Consider the following 19,419-nt stretch of genomic DNA (forward strand, 5'->3'; position numbering starts at 1 on the left):
ACGGTAATGTCAAAGCCACCTGAGACAGCGTATCTTTGCAGGGTGCTAAAATTGTGTTGACCAGCCAGGAGGGTGCCACAAGACTGTTATACTATTACTGCTTCAACTGACATGTGACACATGTCCTCTGTGACTGTACTACTATGCCTTCTGTGACTGCCTTAGCAGCCTTCACTTTTACGACTGCCCTTGTTTCTTTCTTCTTGGCCTCCTGGCTGTAAGTGCATCCTAGGAAGTCTAAGGAAGTACGTAGCAGGAAAGCTTCAATATCACATGTGACAAAGTGATGTTCAAGGCAGAGCACAGACATCTGTAATCAACATGTTGATGTTGACACCTATTCATGTACAGCATGTCGGAAGGTTATTATTGGTCAGCTGAGTTTTCGCTACACACTTCACCTAATGAGCAGGCTGAGTCTGCAGCTTTGAGTCAGGTGCTGAGGGCTTCTAAGTTACCGGCTTCACACCACTCTACATTTTGTCAGCATAGTGGCAAGTTTCCTTTTGAAAGCAATGGATGATGACTATATATACAGGTCTCGTCAACGCTAGTGAGATACGAACTTGTTTTCTAATGGCTGGATAAAGCTCAGTGCATTATAGTGTTTCTCAAACCTGAGTGAATAACAATAACAATAACCAACTTTATTTGTCCCAATGGGCAATTTAAGTGGGAGGTGTGCTCTGTTTATTACATTAAAAGAAAAAGTCATTACAATTACGATGCAGTGGAATAGATATTAACATTAACAAGAGCAATGAGAGATATGGGCAAGACATTCCTATGCACACCTACAACATCTCACACACACATCGCTGACAGTTCATCTGTGATTGAGCAGCTGGACTGCTAATGGCACAAAAGATTTCAGATGCCTATTACTCTTGCATACAGGCAACTTCCATTCACAAGATATAGAACTACAGACATCACTACGCAGAGAACGACATGTTCCCAGCTCTCATTGGTTGAAGCCTTCACAAAGTAAATGTATCCACCTGTGGAGTAGACAAGAAAACATTCCAGGACATGAAAGTTTTGTAGACTCTGTGATAATGAGGATTTAGAAGACAAGTTCTGTCTTCTGATGTTACTGAATGTAAAAATTCCATGCCCTCCAAGTTTGTTAAACCTGCAAATATCTAGAAGTTTCAAAACCTTTTCTCCACCAAAAATAAGAAAGTCCGTAGACAACTTCACCTCATTACTTCTTAAAAGTTTATCATAAAGAAGTCAACCATTCTATTCAAATACAAATACATGTGTATACTTTATGTGTATTAACTGTACTGATGATAGAGATGACCTTCATGAAAAGTGACGAGACAGAGAAGAGAGAGAGAGCAAGGGACTGAATATAGGAAAGATACAGAAAAAGAGACAAATAGACCTTACAGTGACTAGGAACATTTGTCCTAAAATGTTGGTTGATAACAACTACTGTTAGAAATGAGTGAGGAGTAGAAAGAGCAGGAGAGAAAAAAAAAACAAGTGGAAGTTTATTATTGTAATAGAAGAACTAATGTGAAGATGATAATTAATGATGGTGGTGGATAATGAGAGCAATTGTCAGAGAGGAGTAAGATAGAAAGAAAAAGAGATAGGAAACGAGAACATGAGACTTGATTAGAATGAGAGAAGGTTTGGGACTGACATGAAATGTTGGCGGTTGAAGAGACTGGGAGAGAAATACAAGCAAAGACCAGAGAGAGGATGTGTGTGATTATGGATATTTAATATTGGATTGTGTTCTTCTGTGTGTTGTGTAATTTGTATTATATTCTCAAATGCCACTACAGAATCTCGAATCTTATTACAGACCTCTTTCTGTGCATGGGGCTGTTTGTAGGTGTGTATCTCGAGAACAGGTTTTCATCCTGATTTGGGGAATCTTTAACCAATCATTAGAAACAATTACACCCCAACAGTCCTTTAAAGTCCAGGTTGATTTGTGAACGTCACCCACCATCTTGACACCATATTTAAAGAATCTAACACCGGGTTAGTAGCCAGCTGTCAGTTTAAACCTAAGGGACACCTGGCTGTATATACGCATAGTTAAAATTAGCAGGATGCACGGCAACCACCCAATTTCAGTCAGTGCATTGACGACTGTTTGAGTACATTTTCACTGTTATTAAATGGTGATATTTTGTAAAAGGAAAAAAACACATCTGCGTTCTAAAATGTGTGTGCGCGTGCACGCGTGAGAAAGAGATTGATTTCGCCCTTTGACTAGCTTACCCCACTACATTATTTGTACCCAGTTCAGAGAAACTGTTCATAAAGAGCATAAGCCAGCGGAGAGCTGTTTCAATAGTGTGCGTCTAAAGGGAAATAAATGGTTTGCTTTTTGTTTGATTAACTTTCCCCTTTTTACCTGTGACCAGGTGTGCTTTGTAAGCCGCCCTGCATTGAATGGGGCACTGGCACTGAGACAGAATTTTGTTTAGTTGGCCGGCGGACTCGCTTTATTCGCTTCACCTTTAGTGTTAGCCTCGATAATACGGGTGGAAGCCACCTTAATACAAGTGGGGAGCTGCCATCACGTAATGCAGGCGGGAGCTGCGACCATATAATCCAGGCGGGAGGATTCCCATAGGCATTTGGGAGGGAGCGAGCTCAGACTTTTTATCTTCAGAGCAGTTGGCCTTCTATCGCGAAAGCGTACGTGTTTCTTAAACTAAAGAACATATGCTCGGCACTGGTGCCCTCACTTTCTTTGACTAATCCGGATCGCAGGCACATTCACCTGCTTCCATCTGCCTCAACATCCACAACCCCAGCCATCGGCAATGTTACTGCAATACCAGACAACGCATCAATGGAAGTTGGGGAACACACACACACCGTCACGCAGGCGTGCGTACACCAACAGTCGGGCAAAGGGCACGGCAGGTGCTACCGACTGCAGGTGCTTAGTCCACGTGGCGCCAAGAGGAGAATTCTCTCTAATTTTCTCTATATAGCTATACAATGCATTTTATACTTATAGAATTCATTTTACAGCTATACAATTCATTCTATAGTTATAAAATTTCATTTTATAAGTATAGGGTGTATTCTATAGCTATACATTTCATTTTATAAGTATAGGGTGTATTCTATAGCTATACATTTCATGTTATAAGTATAGGATGTATTCTATAGCTATAGATTTCATTCTATACTTACAGAATTCATTCTGTAGGTAAGGAGAGAAAAACTCGTTAAAAACCAAAGTATTTCATTTATATTATACTCAGAGGTTGCTATCCAATTCATTATATTTATATACACAATTCCATTCTGTAGCTACAGAATGCACTCTAGCTACACAATTCAAAAATATACTTATAATAGAATGAATTCTGTAACTAGAGTTGAAATGTATACGGAACAAGGCTGGCTCATTTGCATATTGGGCAAGAAGGTCAAAGATCAATCAGTGCCATCGATATATGGTCTTTGCGTTCTTCTGTGTATTTAGATAGAGTCGTTTATGTTGTTGTCGTCTATCATCTTAACAAAGAAACAAACAAACAGAAATCTTGCTTTATAAAAACTTTCACTTTTGTGTTTGTTCATACTGTGTACTTGGATTTTAGTATTTTTCATTTTCTTTTTTTTTTTTAATCCTCCGTTTTGTTTTCTGATATCTTCCTCGGAAGTTTACCTTATGCCTTCTCTGTCTGTCTGTCTGTCAAGACTTTGTGATGTGCTTGTAGATATTTCAGGCTATTCATGAAAGTAGTAACCTATGACACTTTCTCTTCAAGACTATTTTGTAAAAAGCACCATCACAATGCCACTGTAATTTGGGAATGTGATTTCTTGTCATTGCATTGCCCAGTTACTAGCAAAGCCAGTATAGTTCCATGTTGCCGGGAAACGAACCTAAACCCACCTTGGCTAACTTGGCCTGAACAGTACACGGGAGACTGGAGAGGAGGTTGGGGGCGGGGAGGAGACTTATAGAAAAATAAAGGAAAACAAAACGACCGGAAAAGACATTATTGATGCTTGAAGGTAACTATGGTAACCGCTCCCCTCAGCGTGTATAGACGAATAACTAGGGTTACCGCTGCTTTCATGGTATGTGTAGACAGGTATTAGGTTCACGTCATTGGCTCGCTGTTTATCTATCTAGCTTGGTACGCATGTGTATGTGCATAGGATACTAGAGTGTCACAGTTGACCAAAAAAAAAAAAACAAAAAAAAAAAAACACTAGTGATTTTGCTTCATGTCGCTTGATGACACAATTTGACTCCCTTCCCCCTTCTTTTTTTAAAAAAAATCTTTTTCTCTCATCTCCATTTTATAAGCTTCCCTCTGCCTGACTTTTATACATTTCTCATTTCACCTTAATTTTATACACTTTCTCATCCCTCTCTCACACACCTGTTTCTCTTTCTCGCTCCTCAAAAGATATCTCTTTGGCAATCAATCCATAAAAGAAGCACAGCCCCATAAAGTGTCAGGCGTCACTGCCGATAATAATTTTCATGGTCACGGCACATCTTAGCTGCGAGCGAAAATAAATCGAAGAAAATGTATGAACGATCGAGAGGGCATAAAACCTTTATGTGCGACTGTAGGCACCGCCTCACACGCCCCCGTGTTCCACACACACACACCCGTGTTCCACACACACACACGCGTTCCACACACACACACACCCGTGTTCCACACACACACCCGTGTTCCACACACACCTTGTGTTCCACACACACACACCCGTGTTCCACACACACCTTGTGTACACTGCGAGGCTGTGCCAGGGGCGCGGCAATGGAACTTGGTGCAAGAGGTGAGAGAGAATTCCAAGCGTTGTCTCTAACTGACCACACAGCATCGCTTGGACACCTGCCCACACAAACAGCTGCTTGTTCTGCGGCAAAAAGTATTGTGTTGACAAAATACTAACAGACGACTGTCGACCCTAAACTTAGAGCCTCCAAGCACACGTGACACTGCTATCATGAAAACTTCAAAGGTTGAAGTGCTCGAGCATGGTGCGCTGTAGGCAGTCGTCTTTTCACATTCAAGAACTCGTATCTCGAGTACAAGTCTTTAAAGACCAATTACTGAAATAATTATTTCAAAACCTCTGTCAAGAAGTGATGATTAGATGTGAGGCTGTATAACAAGGAGTAGGTAGGCACTGACCTTCATAACCTGCGTATGAGGCTGAAGACTGAATACGACTCACTCTGCTTGTTACTTGTTTTGTGTGTTTTTGAACTTTCTTCATCCTTTTGTGTTTCTCCTATCGTATATTCGAGTTGGTTTTTTTTTCTTCCTCCGATGAAGGCCAGTGTCAAGAGTAAAGTTTACCCTTTGCTGCAAATAAAAATGTCATGCCATTCTGTCTTTGTTGTCTGTGTGCCTGCATGCTTGCCTGTGTTTTTCTGTCTCCTCAGCTCCCTGCTGACATAAGCCTTGTGAGGATTATCAGCTATAATCAGGCTATAATCAGGCTACTGCTCACCTCCACCCCTCACTCTTCAGAGAAGTCTCCGGGAAACCCTGCAGAGGGAGCGGGGGAGGGGACCACAAAGTGGGTGTACGAGTTGTCTCCCAGCGACCAACCAAATATCATAACCGCCATACACAGTGCTGAGACCACGTGACGGCTTTTACTTCACAGAAGACGGAGATGACAACAAAAGCAGTGTCTTCACCCAGTCTGTGTGCACGCACTTGTGTCATTTGTAGGGAGAGATACAACCACTTACTGTAGAACTGGGGAGGGGAGGTGTAAGCAAAGATTCCTTTTGTGAGTTTAGAGACTCCATTTGCAAACGACATGGCCTGTCTCTTCCTTCCCCCACGGTCCCTCCACAAGGTTTTTTTTTCTTAACAACCATTTTTGAATATTTTCTCCTTCCCCTCTCCTTTGTTACCCTAGCTTATGTTTACTACTAATTATGCTCATAGTACTTAATTACTTCAATTAGTTTAGGGAGAGGGATAAATGGAAAAAATTTTCTTGCTTACTTTGCCTCTTGTTAATAAAGAATTGTCATTGTCAGACAAGAAAGCTATCCAAACAAAAAGCAAAAACGGAAAAAAAAACCACCTGTAGCTGTCTCAAGTAACGGCTTTGTCTTCGACACCTGCGGACTTCCAGACAGTGACATTACCTTCTCCTCCCTTGCACGAACAAGAATCGTTTGTCTAGTGCAAACTTTGTCTTGTCTTTTTAAGGTTAAGCTCCTGCGCGAGATGGTCCAGGACGTCACGTGCACAGTCACGTGTAGTGGCAAAGATCAAAGAAGCACGCGCTGGATGACGACACCTGGCTCCGATCCTTGCCTCCTGAGATTTCACCTGCCGACATTCTGGCCACGAGAGACATGGGGTCAGGACTGGCCTGCAGACATGGTCAAGTGCACTTCTCACTGGATCGTGTTGCGGCAGTAAACATCAACCTGGCCAAGACACACTTGACACGCTGAGCCACACCTGACAACACGCTGGGACACTGTTTTTTACACGAAGAATAACATCGTGTGGGCATGTAGGCATGCACGTGATGTCATGCCTCAAGTGGAATACCGAGTTAACATGGCTGCAGGAAAATGAATACCATGAGGACAAGGCCTATCTTTATCAATTGGAAATCCTGACAATACTTTTCTTCATATACATGTACATGTCACAGGGACACGCGTGAAGACGTGTGGAAAAGTTTTCATGGAAGTGGACACAGCTGACAGTTTATCTCTCTCTCTCTGATTTTACCGGGAAAAGAGGTTGAAGAATGTAGTTGGTGAAGAATTCGGTCTGTTCGTCTCTCTGTGTGTGAAAGTACCAATGAGAGCGAGCATTCACGCGTGTGTATCCGCATGCCAATCTAAACTTGCGTGCCACACGCCTTTCCCACCTGTATAATGCAGATGAATACTCGTGTTTAGTGTCAGCACGTCTGTCAGGTCTTCCATCGAGTTGTTAATGAGCGTACAGTCGTGACGTCACACCAGATTACCTCCCTTGCTGCTTAAGTACTTAAGTGTCAACATGCAGGCTTCTCACCCCCATCCCCGCCCGCCGACACATCTGTGGGTTCCTTCCTTTGACGGAGAGAGAGAGTGTGTGGAAAGACAACAGCCGTCACGCCTGCGCGGAAAATAATTTTGGAGGATCTCCAGTGTCGTCTCTTGATTGATATTATTTGTGAAGTGTCATCAGCTTGTCCCCATTACCACTTGACGGAGCCCCAGCCCCACCCGATCCATGGGAGAATGTCACCGGCTCGCTCATTGCAGTCAGATTATCCCGGTCACAGCTGTCGTCAGAGCTTAGTCCCCTCAATCAGATTAACCCTGTCGCTGCTATGTGTATTCTCGGCAGTCTGACAGTCTCAGCCCTCCACATCTCCCTCGTGACGATAACCAGCCCTAATGATGTCCAGAGTACGTCTTATTATCGCCGTCATTATCACCAAACGTCGTTTGTGACGCTGTAGTACCCCAGATACCCGTTACAACACTCGACTCCTTTCAACAGTTTTACGCTTGGAGGAGGCTGTCTCTTAATTAATAAAGAAGCTAACAGCTTCCGGTGGCCGCACGTGGAGAGCCGAGACATGCGCGTCAGACGCAAGCCCGCGCGTCAGCGATCGGATCACGTGTGAGAAACGAGGCGAGATGACAAATCACACAGTCCTTGATGTCTGATAATCACACTATCCGTGCTGTGTGATCTGTGGCGAGATGACGGCGCGGGGGACTCGGCAGGTGATTTCGTCAGCCCCCAGGCCACCGCAGGAGATCAAGTAGCGGCGGCCGTCACCAGATGAGGGTGGGGCTGGTGGGGCTGGAGGGGCTGGTGGGGTGGCACCGCTCGGCAAGGTCCCTCTCCGCCCTAATGTGGGTCGCGTACACTCGGCAATGGGGCCGGAGAGACAAACTGATATCTACCATACATACCATACGGCCGTAGCTCTAGCCGAGGGCAGGAGGACCTCTCCTTAGGTGTCCTTTGCTCGTCAAGCGTCGGGTACGCGAAAACCGTGTTTTCATGCGGCTGCCACTGCAGTCAATAAAGGAATAAAAACAAAGATAATAACAGCCATTGTGCAATGAACTGCCAGAAGATCAAAGATAAGGTCATGTTCCCTTCACAACTGTCTTACAGTGGAACCTCGGTTAGCGAACGCCTCGGATAGCGAATATTTCGGTTAACGAACAAAAATTTCGTTAAAAGTTTGTCTCGGATAGCGAACAAAATTTCGGATAACGGCCACGTGAACCACACGTGACCGACCAGCATGTCATCATTCACGCTCGAGACACCAGTTACGATCAGTCGTTCCTGTGCGCCTTCTTATTTAGTGATTGTTGTGCTTTATTTTAATAAGACAACTCAATCATGGCTCCAAGAAGATTAAGAGCAATTAACTGAATTCACCTGATGTTGAATCTTTTACAATGTCACGTGTGCTCATGGAGGGGAATCAGTAATCCCACCCCTCTCCACACCACGCCGTCAAAACAAGTTTTCCGATGTTTCAATGCTTTCGTTAATGTTTTTATGTTTATTTAACTCCGTTTATATTGCATTATAATGTATATATATATATGCCTGTAACTGCGAGTCAACAGGGGCTGAACACGGCGAACAGAATTAAGTTCGTTAACCGAGGTTCCACTTATTTGGAGTGTCTTGCCTGATGAGCCACACAGAGGAAGAGTGTGTGCGCGCGCAGACGCCAGATGTGAATCACGATACAAAACGAGTAACAACACGAAACTTGTACGAAAAGCAAGAAATATTTTAAGGACATGCTGTGCACGTGCATTAAGTATGTCACACGGTCTCAACAACACTCAATCGGGCGTCTAGCCTCTCGTGTTATACGGGTACATGTAATTTTGAAGTGTAGGCTGCCAGCCTGGGGAAGGTGCAGGGTGTAATTTGGCGACCATCAGGGGGGCATGTTGTCAGGTACAAGACAAGGCTGTAATTTACCGGCTCCAGACTAGAAGCTCTGTGTGTGTGTGTGTGAGAGAGAGAGAGCTCGGTGAATTGACATCCCACAGATAAGAAGCAGTTATCTCGCCAGACGAAAAAAACTTTACAAAAAATGATAACATCCAGAAAACGATTCAAAGTTCTATCTTCAACACACACGCGCACACAAAGATAAAAGAACAGAGTACGTAAAAATAAAGTGGGTATGTAACTGTGTGTGTGATAGTAGATATTAAAATATAGGAGAACCTGTAATCTTGGGAATACACACATGAGATGTGACAACTAAAAGCGTAAACATCACTAAGAGCTTTTGTATTAATGAGACTGCGATCTAGTGCAAATACGAAAAACCACAAAAGACAATTAAAAAAAAAATCTGATTATGATGTGAGATCATCTTAAAAAACAATTGTGAGGGAGATGTAAGCATCAGGGAGGAAAAGTAGACGCCCCAGTAAGAAAGGCAGGTAAGCCAGGTGGCGGCAGGCCTGCGTTATAAAGACGTGTACCTCCGGCATCGGTGGCCAGCGGTTGTGCCGCGCCGCGCCGCTCGTGAGCTAATCGCCGCGCGCCCGATAGGCCTCCTCATTACTCCCCCACCCCTGGAATCAAGAGGGCGCCGCGGGCAGCCGATCACCTGCGCGTCCCGCGAGAGCACCTTCAGGCCGGAGCAGATCAAGAGAGCGCACTGCTACTTTCTACAGGTGAGAACCTCAGGTAAGTAATATGTAATCGCTACTGTGTGTCGCTTTGAAGTCAGTCACATGATCAGATGTACCTGTGAGTCTGTGAGTGTGTCGATGCAATGCTTTAGGCATTCCATGCAAAATTGTACAAATATGACATTCATTGATAAGGGACTTAGCTGGATAGTGAGAATAGAATCCAGAAGGATTTTTTTCTCTCTCGTCTTTTCCTTTTCCTCCACCCTTCTCTCCTCGTTTCTTCCATTTTTCGCCGACCTGTGTTCTGACCCTGACGCTGCTTGTTTTGACCTCAAGTGCGCGCGAGAGACGCGGCTGCGGAGAGTGATAGGGCCTGTGGCGACTCCATGGATGCTTAATCATCCCGGCGCTACATCTTCTGGCGCCTGCTTATTCCCGTAATGGGTGAGTCGTGTTCATGCAACCTGGTGCTGTGGGCACTAATGGCGATGGCACCGCAGGTCGACGCTTGTCCTGACGACACCAGGCTGTCTGTAGTACAGCAGCGCGGTAATAAGGCGAAGGGGAGGGGAACGCGGGAGGATGTGGCGGAGACCGCGGGGGGAAAGTCGGTAAGCAGGCTGGGCGCTCCACGTCCACACAGAGAGCAACTTGTGTGACGTCACAGATGAGGAAGCACGTGACCATGGTGCTAGTCTCCCTCGCCTAGGAGCCGTCGCTTGAAAAGCTAGCAATTCAGGAATGGATACATTTTTTGTCTCGTAATTCAACATTTTTGACAATTGAAAATTACTTTACAATGTCGCGAGCCCTGAAGAACAGGTTACTGCTGTGTAGATTGCGAGAACGCGTTGGACGCTAACGGATTGACGTGCAGTGGTGCAGTGCATGATCCCACGCGACGAGCGCAGCATCTTCTCGTGACGTCATTAGGAGAGGAATCATCACCCGTCGTCGTCAGTTAACCGTTACAGGTCGTCAACACATCAATTTGTACATCTGCAATCAAAATGAACACGCTGCCAGTAGTGTGCTGGAGCCCCTCCCTTTCTACTACACTTCCTGCAATCAGACGGGCGGGAGGGTGTGAGGGAGGTGTGGCGGGTAACCTGCCGTATCAAGGTTCCTGCCGAGCAAGGGGGGATATTTGGAGCGTGGCACTTGTCGGCCTGGAAACGATCTCACAACCCTTCAACATTTAGACTTTAGGAGACAAGAATGAAGCCACAATGGCGGGGACGCAGGCTTTTTACTCGTCGACAGGTCATGTCATCAGAGCGGGGGGAAATGTCGTGGGGCCGGGAATGTCATGCTGGCACACCTGTTGTTGTTGATGTCGCCTTGTTTGTTCACACTTATGTCTATCACATGCATCGTACCCATGAGTGAGTAGTGACTGATAGAGTGGTTGGGTGAGGAAACAGTGAGTGCATGAGTGAGAGAACTTTTTTTTTATATAAGTTCGCACCTAGGGCTTATATGTCATATGATCTGGTCGTTCGTTCCACACATTCCTAGTTTTGCGGCAATCGCTGTAGCTTCCAGTATCTCCTTGTTGTAGGTTTTACCACAGATTGGGTAGCTCTGGGAAATGCAGTAGCCACGAGCTGTGTCAGGTGGATCCTGTGCGCACTAAATCTCTCTGATTTAGTTGTCTCAGAAACCGAGCTCAGGTTGAGCAATCTGACAGCTGCGAGCATGTCTTGGCTGAATCACGGAAGCCCTCGATGAAAACGTCAACGGTACGGCAGCTACAGTTACCGCACGCAGGGGGGATTAAGGCCGACTACAGACCAGACCCCGCCACCTCCAGTACCCCTATCTTTTTTCTCTTCCTACCCCGCCTTTTCTCTGCCAAAGCTGTAGTGAAGCCGCTATCTTGTGTCGGCCTACTAACAAACCTTCTGTTTGCCCTGCTATCATCCACCCGCGCTCATCTCTCACCTGCGGAAGGCGGGACAAAGGCGAAAACACCTGTCACGAACCTATCTGTAGACGCTGGATAACCCTGGAACTGTCACCTGCACAGTTTGAAATGGTCTGCGAGCTGTAGACGGGGTGGCGTATACGTTGCTAGTGGCAACCCTCAACTTCCTGTCTCCCTTACACGGGTACCCGGTGCTCAGTTGTCTTCCCCCGAGCGAAAGACGAGAGTGCGCCACGCCATCCCCTCCCCCATACCCTCCCCCACTCCCCGCCAAATGTCGAGCAGACAAAATAATTTGACAATTAATTTCTGTGTTCTGGTCATCAAAGTGAGGCTAAAACCTGTCATTAGCTCCTTGCTGTATTAAAAGGCCTTCTAGTTCTTCCGACCTACTGAAGGTGCCAGGTGATTAGAGCTTCTTTGAAAATTATTTTAGGCTCGGGAAGCCTGTCATTGCTGCGTGAGCTCGCAAATCAAACCTCGACAATCCCTGTAAGCACTGAGTAAGACGAGATATAATATTTAAATTATCTGGGAAAAAGATAGCGAAGCGTTAACGTGTCATTATTTCAATATTTGTAGATAAATGGGTGGCAGATATATATATATACTCAGTTTGTCTAATCTAGAGCCAGGCCTGAACATGAGAGAGGAAGGGTGTGATGGTCGCCAGCAGTGACAGGGTGACACACACTCATAGTGAAGAACTGCACTCCATGAAAGCAAGGATGATAATTGTAAAGAAAATGAAAATTGAAGCACCCATTAAGATAAACCATGTACACAGGGAGCGAGCGAGAGAAAGAAAAAAATCACACATATCCATCTTATTATTTTATTAAATCTTGCAATAGGAAAGAAAAAAATTGTTTATTAACGATGGTAGTAATATAATCAAACAATGTCACCCTTGCTCTAAAGAGGGGAATTATTTAGGAAACATAAATATAATAATATAAAAGCATTCACGATACATTAAGAAAATGAAAATGTACAAGGTAGTAATTACATTGAAAGTTAATGTAAAAGTCGATGCACAAATAATCCTGATGTCAGGAGAATTTGCAGATAAAAAAGTTTAGAACGAGTCCTCATGTTAGTTTGATTGAGGGTTTCAGAGGGTGTGATAGGTAGAGAGGCCATTAGTATACATATAACATAGAAGAGGACCTAGGAATAAACTTTGTGAAACATCAAAATGTAGCCTACAGAGAAACAGCGAGTGTTTCTATCTTTTTAGGAGAGATGTGAGGAGCTATGAGGTTCTCTAGCATTTAATATGTACTATTGCAATTGACTGATGACTAGACTGTGATCTATTGCATTAAAGTGTTAAAAAAAACAATAAATAATGCAGCAGAGAATATAAATGTTGCTTAGCTATTGTCCCACCAGACATGTGAACGCCTGAGGACAATTAAGAGTGATTCAGCTCAGAATGACCTGTGTGAAACAGTTCGTGTTGTAAAAAGTTTTACGAGATGTGTTTCAAAATGTCATGTCGGTTATCATAAATTGCATGAGAGAGAGAGAAAAAAAAAACCCAGTGTATACTGATATTTTTTAAAAGCCCTTAGGAGTAAACAAAGTAATGGGAGCAGATTTACGTCCGACGATGATCAGAAGAGCAAACAGTGACTCAGCAACCTTTGTGTCGACAGAGACAGACCTACTCGACCTCCACCTTGTGCCACAAGGCATTGTGTTATTCGCTGTAGATATGGGCTATCTCAGGTGAAGGACTATAGTGATAATTTATTGGTAGTTATACATGTACACCGTGTCTTCTAGAATTGTTCCTAACTATAAGAACAGCACGCGAAAAACTTCAAACCCTCTTCCCCACCCTAGTCACCCTGTACATAGCTTTGACAAGGTTTGTGACATGGAATTGATTAACTGATCGGATAGTTTGCCGAAAAGATTAAATATATTACTTAAAATATATAATATTAACCTAATATAACTTAATATAATAACTTAAAATATATTACTTAAAACTAACTGTTCCTTAATATTTGGCTGTTAAATGCTTTAATACTTGTATTAATTGATAATGCGGTCGAGACATGAGCGAAGCATCCCTCGGTTATAAAGCCGTGGAGCAGTTGGCATAATCAAGCAGAAACGTGTGTAATAAAACTGTGTCAGTGTTTTTGTCCCTTGGCTGCAGTTTTCCTGCGCATAAATCACTGGACTTGGGGAAAGATGTACAAAAGGTGAGGCAGGTACGTGGCACCTTTCATGTCCTCTACCCCCGAAGTTGGTGCTGGATTCTTTCGATTCCCTGGAGGTTGAGAAACTCGCTTAGTGAAGACAGCGCACTAGTGTGGACAGCTTTCTGCAAGCGTTAATATACGAGAATAATATTTTCCCTGGACATCATTTGTCGTATTAAAAAATAATAATAATAAACGGCGACCATAGCTGCGCGCGACTCAGTGTTCGCGTCCCTGGCAACGGCCGAGTTCGCTTTATGGCAGCAACGCGCTTCACGTGCAGTGCTCAGCACGAGCCCACCTTCACCTTCAGCTTGGGAAGCATGCTGGGACTAAGGCTGCTAAAGCCGGCATTTGACTGGGCAGTAAATTACTAGCCTCCACCAATCCCCTACACCATCTGCTGCCAACCATTCATTGTTTTATCGCCATACAATGGTAGTCCTCACACTGTGAGTGGTCAACAGCGTCAAAAACAACACTTCAACTGAAATGGGTCGAAATCTTAGAATCTCTTCAACACCTGCTTTATTTAAACTATGAAACAGAAAAGCTGAACAAATTTTGTTGAAGACCTAACCAGACATACATTGTTAAGGTAGAATTAGGCCGAGTTCCACTGTTTTAATGCTTTCTGTAATCATTAGAAAAGATTTGTCAGTTAACAACATATTTTCACTTTTTTCCCAAATCCCTGATACTAGATAAGCAAAGCAAGTATAGTACTGTTCAGAGTTTTGAGAAAAACTTGCTTTTAAAAAACACAGACAGTGAGAGACAGACAACAACACTCAGCGTGCGAAGAATGATGAATGTAACACCAAGATTCCGAACTGTCTGAGAGAGATAGAGAGATAGAGAGATAGAGAGATAGAGAGATAGAGAGATAGAGAGATAGAGAGATAGAGAGATAGAGAGATAGAGAGATAGAGAGATAGAGAGATAGAGAGATAGAGAGATAGTTAACCTAAGCAAAGGTAATTGAGGATGGCACACATTTCAGTTAATTTGCAGAGACTACTGGAAGGACCATAATTTTCTTCTACCTCAATCTGCACAAATAGTAACTAGACATTATATCACATATTAAATCCCACACTTAATTTCCAAGTTTATATTACTTTGAAATGTTGCCTTGAGGTCAGAACGAGATTCACACCCAATAATGTTCGAATAATAAGACCACTCCAGGATGCGTTTCTCTGAACATATCCAATTGTAACAGTTGTATCAACTGCTATTCTACTTATTATGTTGGGAGTAGGGGTTGGTGTGTATATGTCTGGGGAATGGATAAGTCATTGGGTGTGCTCAAGATTCTTGCTTTTGCTGATTAGTTGTTAACATCATATCCAGCTGACATTTTCATGTTTCAGAGTATGTATGAAAATTGGAAATATTTTTATTTCCTTAACGTTTATTTATTAGCAACGTTCTTTCAAAAAACCAAAAACAAACAGATTGTGAGTGGTCATAAATGCTCAAGTTGTTTGGCATTCGCATGAAACTAGTTGCACCCGCAGGCACGCAGTGCAGTCGCCTATCTCGCCAGGCCGGCACGTGCACCTCGTGCATGTCGACAGGTCGTGTGCCGGGTGGCTGTGTGTGTGTGTGGATCGTTTAGTGCGAATGAAGTAAAGCACCACACAACCTCCATTATTGTTTTAACCTGAAGGCCACCCTGGCAGCTGCTGACTTAGCTACACCACAGACGCCGCTTGTACCCGCTCCGCCAAGTGTCAGGGCTGCGCACCGAGAGTCTGGGGTACTTTACACCTGAGGGCAAGCGACACAAACATTTCCCAGGCCACCATCAGTAAAAAAAAAAAAAAAAAAAAGAAATTGCTAATGTCATAAAAGACAAGTCCAAGCCAGTAATTTTCAAGTGGCGGATGATCTCCTAACAACTTAACTGTCTTCTCTGAGATCTTTGTTCTGGTTTCGTCTACGGTTTTACCGTGTGGGTCGACAGACTATTGGATTGTGGATGTATAACTCCCAGTTATCAACTGCCTCTGCCTGCTCTCTTCTCTTTATCTGCCTCTAAAATTCTCCGCTTCAGATCTTCTTTATTTACGTTCTCGTTGCCTTCCTGTGGTCTTCACTGGATTCCTTGTCCTCTTGGATTCTGAGAGCATCCTCCATTCCTCTTGCACGTGCTCATCACTCAATCATACGTTGACTGCAGCATCACTGCAGGTGGGTGTGCTGACATTAGTGTTTAGTGATGGGATCTGTCTGCATCACATCTGCTATATGAACTAGTGCTATGTCGACTGGGAGGCCCTGACCCCACACTCACCACCTGCCTTCAACACCTGGTATAGAGCATCACCTCTTTGAGACAAGCAGCGGAGGTTAGTGTGGTGCCTTGTGGTCCCTCCTGTATGTTGCAGCCTCGGTCACATCGTTCAGTGCTGCTCACTTGTTCCTCTCTGCAGTCATTCGACGTCCTGTCAACAGTCTTGTCCCTGCCTGTCAAAGTTCTGTATTTCAGCAATTCGAGATCTTCCTCAAACTTGGACATTCACCATATAGATGATGAGGAGATGATGGAGACCTGGCCACATGCCCCCAGTACTGGTGTACAGGTGTGTACTGGTTGTACCTACCACTCGTTGACTGGTTGACAGGTGTGGTAGTGCCACTGCCCCTGTGTGAAGAACACGATGGCAAAGTGCGTGTCACCCAACCCTCGTTTATTTGTTGCTGTTGAGAGTAGGTGCTGCTGCTGCTGTTGTAAAGCGCAGTGAGTCATTGGGACCACGCCCTGAAAGTAATCCTATCTATGAAATATATAAATTCCAACTTGTTATTATACGTGCCAGGAGACGGAGAAACTGTTGATGACTATAAAATGGCAATAATCTTTTTTTAAAGCGATGTTTCACGATAGACTTTCTCATGCTACATGTCGTATTGGCAAGGAAACTGGAATTCCATATTGCCACTGCTTGCATTATGGTTCAAGAGCTATATAACTCATCTTTATTATTATTATTATTTATTTATTTAATAATCGGTCTCAAATGGCGCCGGATGACATAGTGACAAGTCCAGTTCCTAGTGCAATGTCACTTGGCTAATAAATTCTTCGTTTTAATTTTGTTAAGTGTAGTTGAAAGTTTCTTCTTTGGGAATTAACCAGTGTAGGTCACTAGTTGTATTGTATATTTGTGGACTAAGTAGTTACATTCATGTGAATTCAGTAGAAATAATTGCACGTGTAAACAAACAAACAAACAAACAAACATAGATCTGCTAAAACAGGGAAACCGAAACAATACCGATCTCGGTATCCATGGTTACAGCCCGTAAAAGATCCCCGCAGGTGTTAGAACAAGGTGAGCTGTTACTCTTGTCCCCAAACGTTGTGCTTTTATGGCTGCATTGTAGAATTTTGAGTTAAAATCAACCCAGGTGCGTCTTTAGTAGTGACAATAAACAATAAATTTACTTTTGGGTAAAATGAAGAATAGCGCGCACGCTCAAAGAAATAAATTTTATGTAGTTATCACAGGGAGCTTTGTTTGTTGTTTAATATCTGATATGATGGGATGTGCTTAGCTTAATGTTGTTTTTGTCAGTTGTACAGAAAACATTCGCGATAGGTTTTCACCGTTTAGTAACAGAAATTGAGAATTGATTTATCATGAACAGTCGAGATTTGATTCACCGTTGTTTTGCTGTGGTTGGTGTGGTGGTGGTGGTTCCCCGGTTCCTAAGCCACTGCACTGCGATGTGTTACTGCTATAACACGTGCACCTCCTGTAGTTTTACACAGCAAGTGATTAGAGAAAAAGGCGGACAACTGGCATTGAGACCATTTTCAAAGCTATAATAAAAACAAGCAAAAGTTGATGGCGTGAGAAGGACTCTGCGCTAGTGATGACTAGATGACAGTGATGTCTCGGTACCCGTCATGACTACCCACCTACTTCTCCGCCCCTCCTCCCATCCTTCCCCGCAATCCCCACAAGGAGCAGGGAAGGGGGAGGTAGCGGGGCCTAAAGGATGACGGGAATGGAAGAGGAGGAGAGGGGCTGCCCTCGATACAACCGGCTCCTGATCCAGCCCCTCCTCCCACGCCCCTCCGTGTCGCTCCGGCCTGTGTGCTGGTGCCCGCCTCTCGCGTCAGGCGCGGCACGGATGCGTGTGATGCTGTGATGCTGTGATGGTGGTGTGATGGTGTGATGGTGTGATGCTGAGGTCTGCTGCCACTTGTTGCACGGAGCTCGTCAGGTAGGACGGTGCGGAGAGTGTGCCGCTCGTTAGAGGCCTTGGTATGGAGCTTTTCTTCCTCTCTTTCTTTCTGTTTTTATTTTTTCTTACCCTCTCGGGACTCTGTATTATAGAGCGAGGGAAGTTCTTTGAACGGAACTCACGTGTAGTTTTTGTATCGCTAATATTTCTTGATAATCCTTATCATGAATTTTGTTAACCAGTTCTACATTTTTTTTTACATTTATTTAATATTTTATATTCTCTTAAAGCCTTGCTTGATTGGACAACTGCGGAGGAAGATTTGCGCAAGTTTCGCAGTTGTTTTTTTTAAATTTTAGTCTTCATTTAAACACTTCGCCACACGTGCTTAAACTGCAGTCCAGATTTTTCCGTTTACGACGGTTGCCCATTCTCTTTCCTCACGTGTGTGTGTGTTACCTACATAGACTGTGACAATGTACAAGTGTGTTCAAGACGAGTACACTCTGCGATGCACAGGGGAAGGACGGGGTCAGTGGGTGTGGGATGAGCAGAACATTTGAGCATTGTAAAAACATTGTTTATAATGTGGTCTTGATGTTCGCACACGCACACATCATAAACACAAGCCCGTAGCTGGCGACCACCAGTGTTTCCCTCCGCCATGGCGCAGGCCCTCCAAAGCCGAATAATGCATTAAACCAGAAACCATGTTCGTTGTATGTACACGATAACAACAAATGATTAATAGAATGACAGATAAGAGGTGCGTGTTTCTGTCATTAAGCAAAAGTATCCGAGCTGAACAGTTTGTGTAACATTCTGAGAACATGCTGTCGCCAGGTTTATTGTGCGATACACGAGAACCTAGGTTGTAAAACCGTTATCAATGTTACACTTGTCCCTCCTTCTCTCTCTCTCACACATTGTTGGTAGAGATGAATCATTGTGATGGCATTGGAGAAGGGAGCAAAGACTGACGAGTGTTTAAAGAGCGTTTGATTCATTGCAGACAGCAGATTGGAGCCTCTTTGCGTCTCACCCTCGGAATACGTGGCCTCTCGGCAAACTTCCTACGTCGTGACAGCACGTGCTGCTTTATGAGTCTCTGTTATACAGCCGCCACCACCCTCGCCATCCCCTCCCCCCCGACAGCTTGCGAAACAGTTTGCCAAGACATGCTGTGCTCCTTTTCTTTATAGGAACACCCAGTGGATTATTTATAGGAGCACCCAGTGGATTAATAGGAACACCCAGGGGTAGTAGCTACCGGTGGATTATTTATAAAAGCGCCCGTGGATTATTTATAGGAACACCCAGTGGATTATTTATAGGAGCACCCAGTGGATTAATAGGAACACCCAGGGGTAGGAGCACCCGGTGGATTATTTATAGAAGCACCCAGTGGATTATCTTTCACGGCCACTAAGCTTGTTGTC

At 44.1% G+C, this 19,419-nt stretch overlaps 1 protein-coding gene across 4 annotated transcripts in view; it reads left to right on the plus strand.

Moving 5' to 3' along the window:
* Window positions 1–9,424: 9,424 nt before the first annotated feature.
* Window positions 9,425–19,419, plus strand: part of LOC112558142 (hydroxysteroid 11-beta-dehydrogenase 1-like protein) — a 31,655-nt gene continuing 21,660 nt past the window's right edge. The window contains exon 1 of one of the 4 annotated variants that reach the window (XM_025228391.1): window positions 9,425–9,670. The gene's annotated coding sequence lies outside the window, so the exon portion shown is untranslated. Of the gene's footprint in view, window positions 9,684–17,876; window positions 18,061–19,419 lie in introns of those variants that run through there. The other 3 variants (XM_025228387.1, XM_025228390.1, XM_025228388.1) reach the window with 3 other exon arrangements.

This window comes from Pomacea canaliculata, linkage group LG2 (genome assembly GCF_003073045.1).
Source record: "Pomacea canaliculata isolate SZHN2017 linkage group LG2, ASM307304v1, whole genome shotgun sequence".
Lineage (NCBI taxonomy): Eukaryota > Metazoa > Mollusca > Gastropoda > Architaenioglossa > Ampullariidae > Pomacea > Pomacea canaliculata.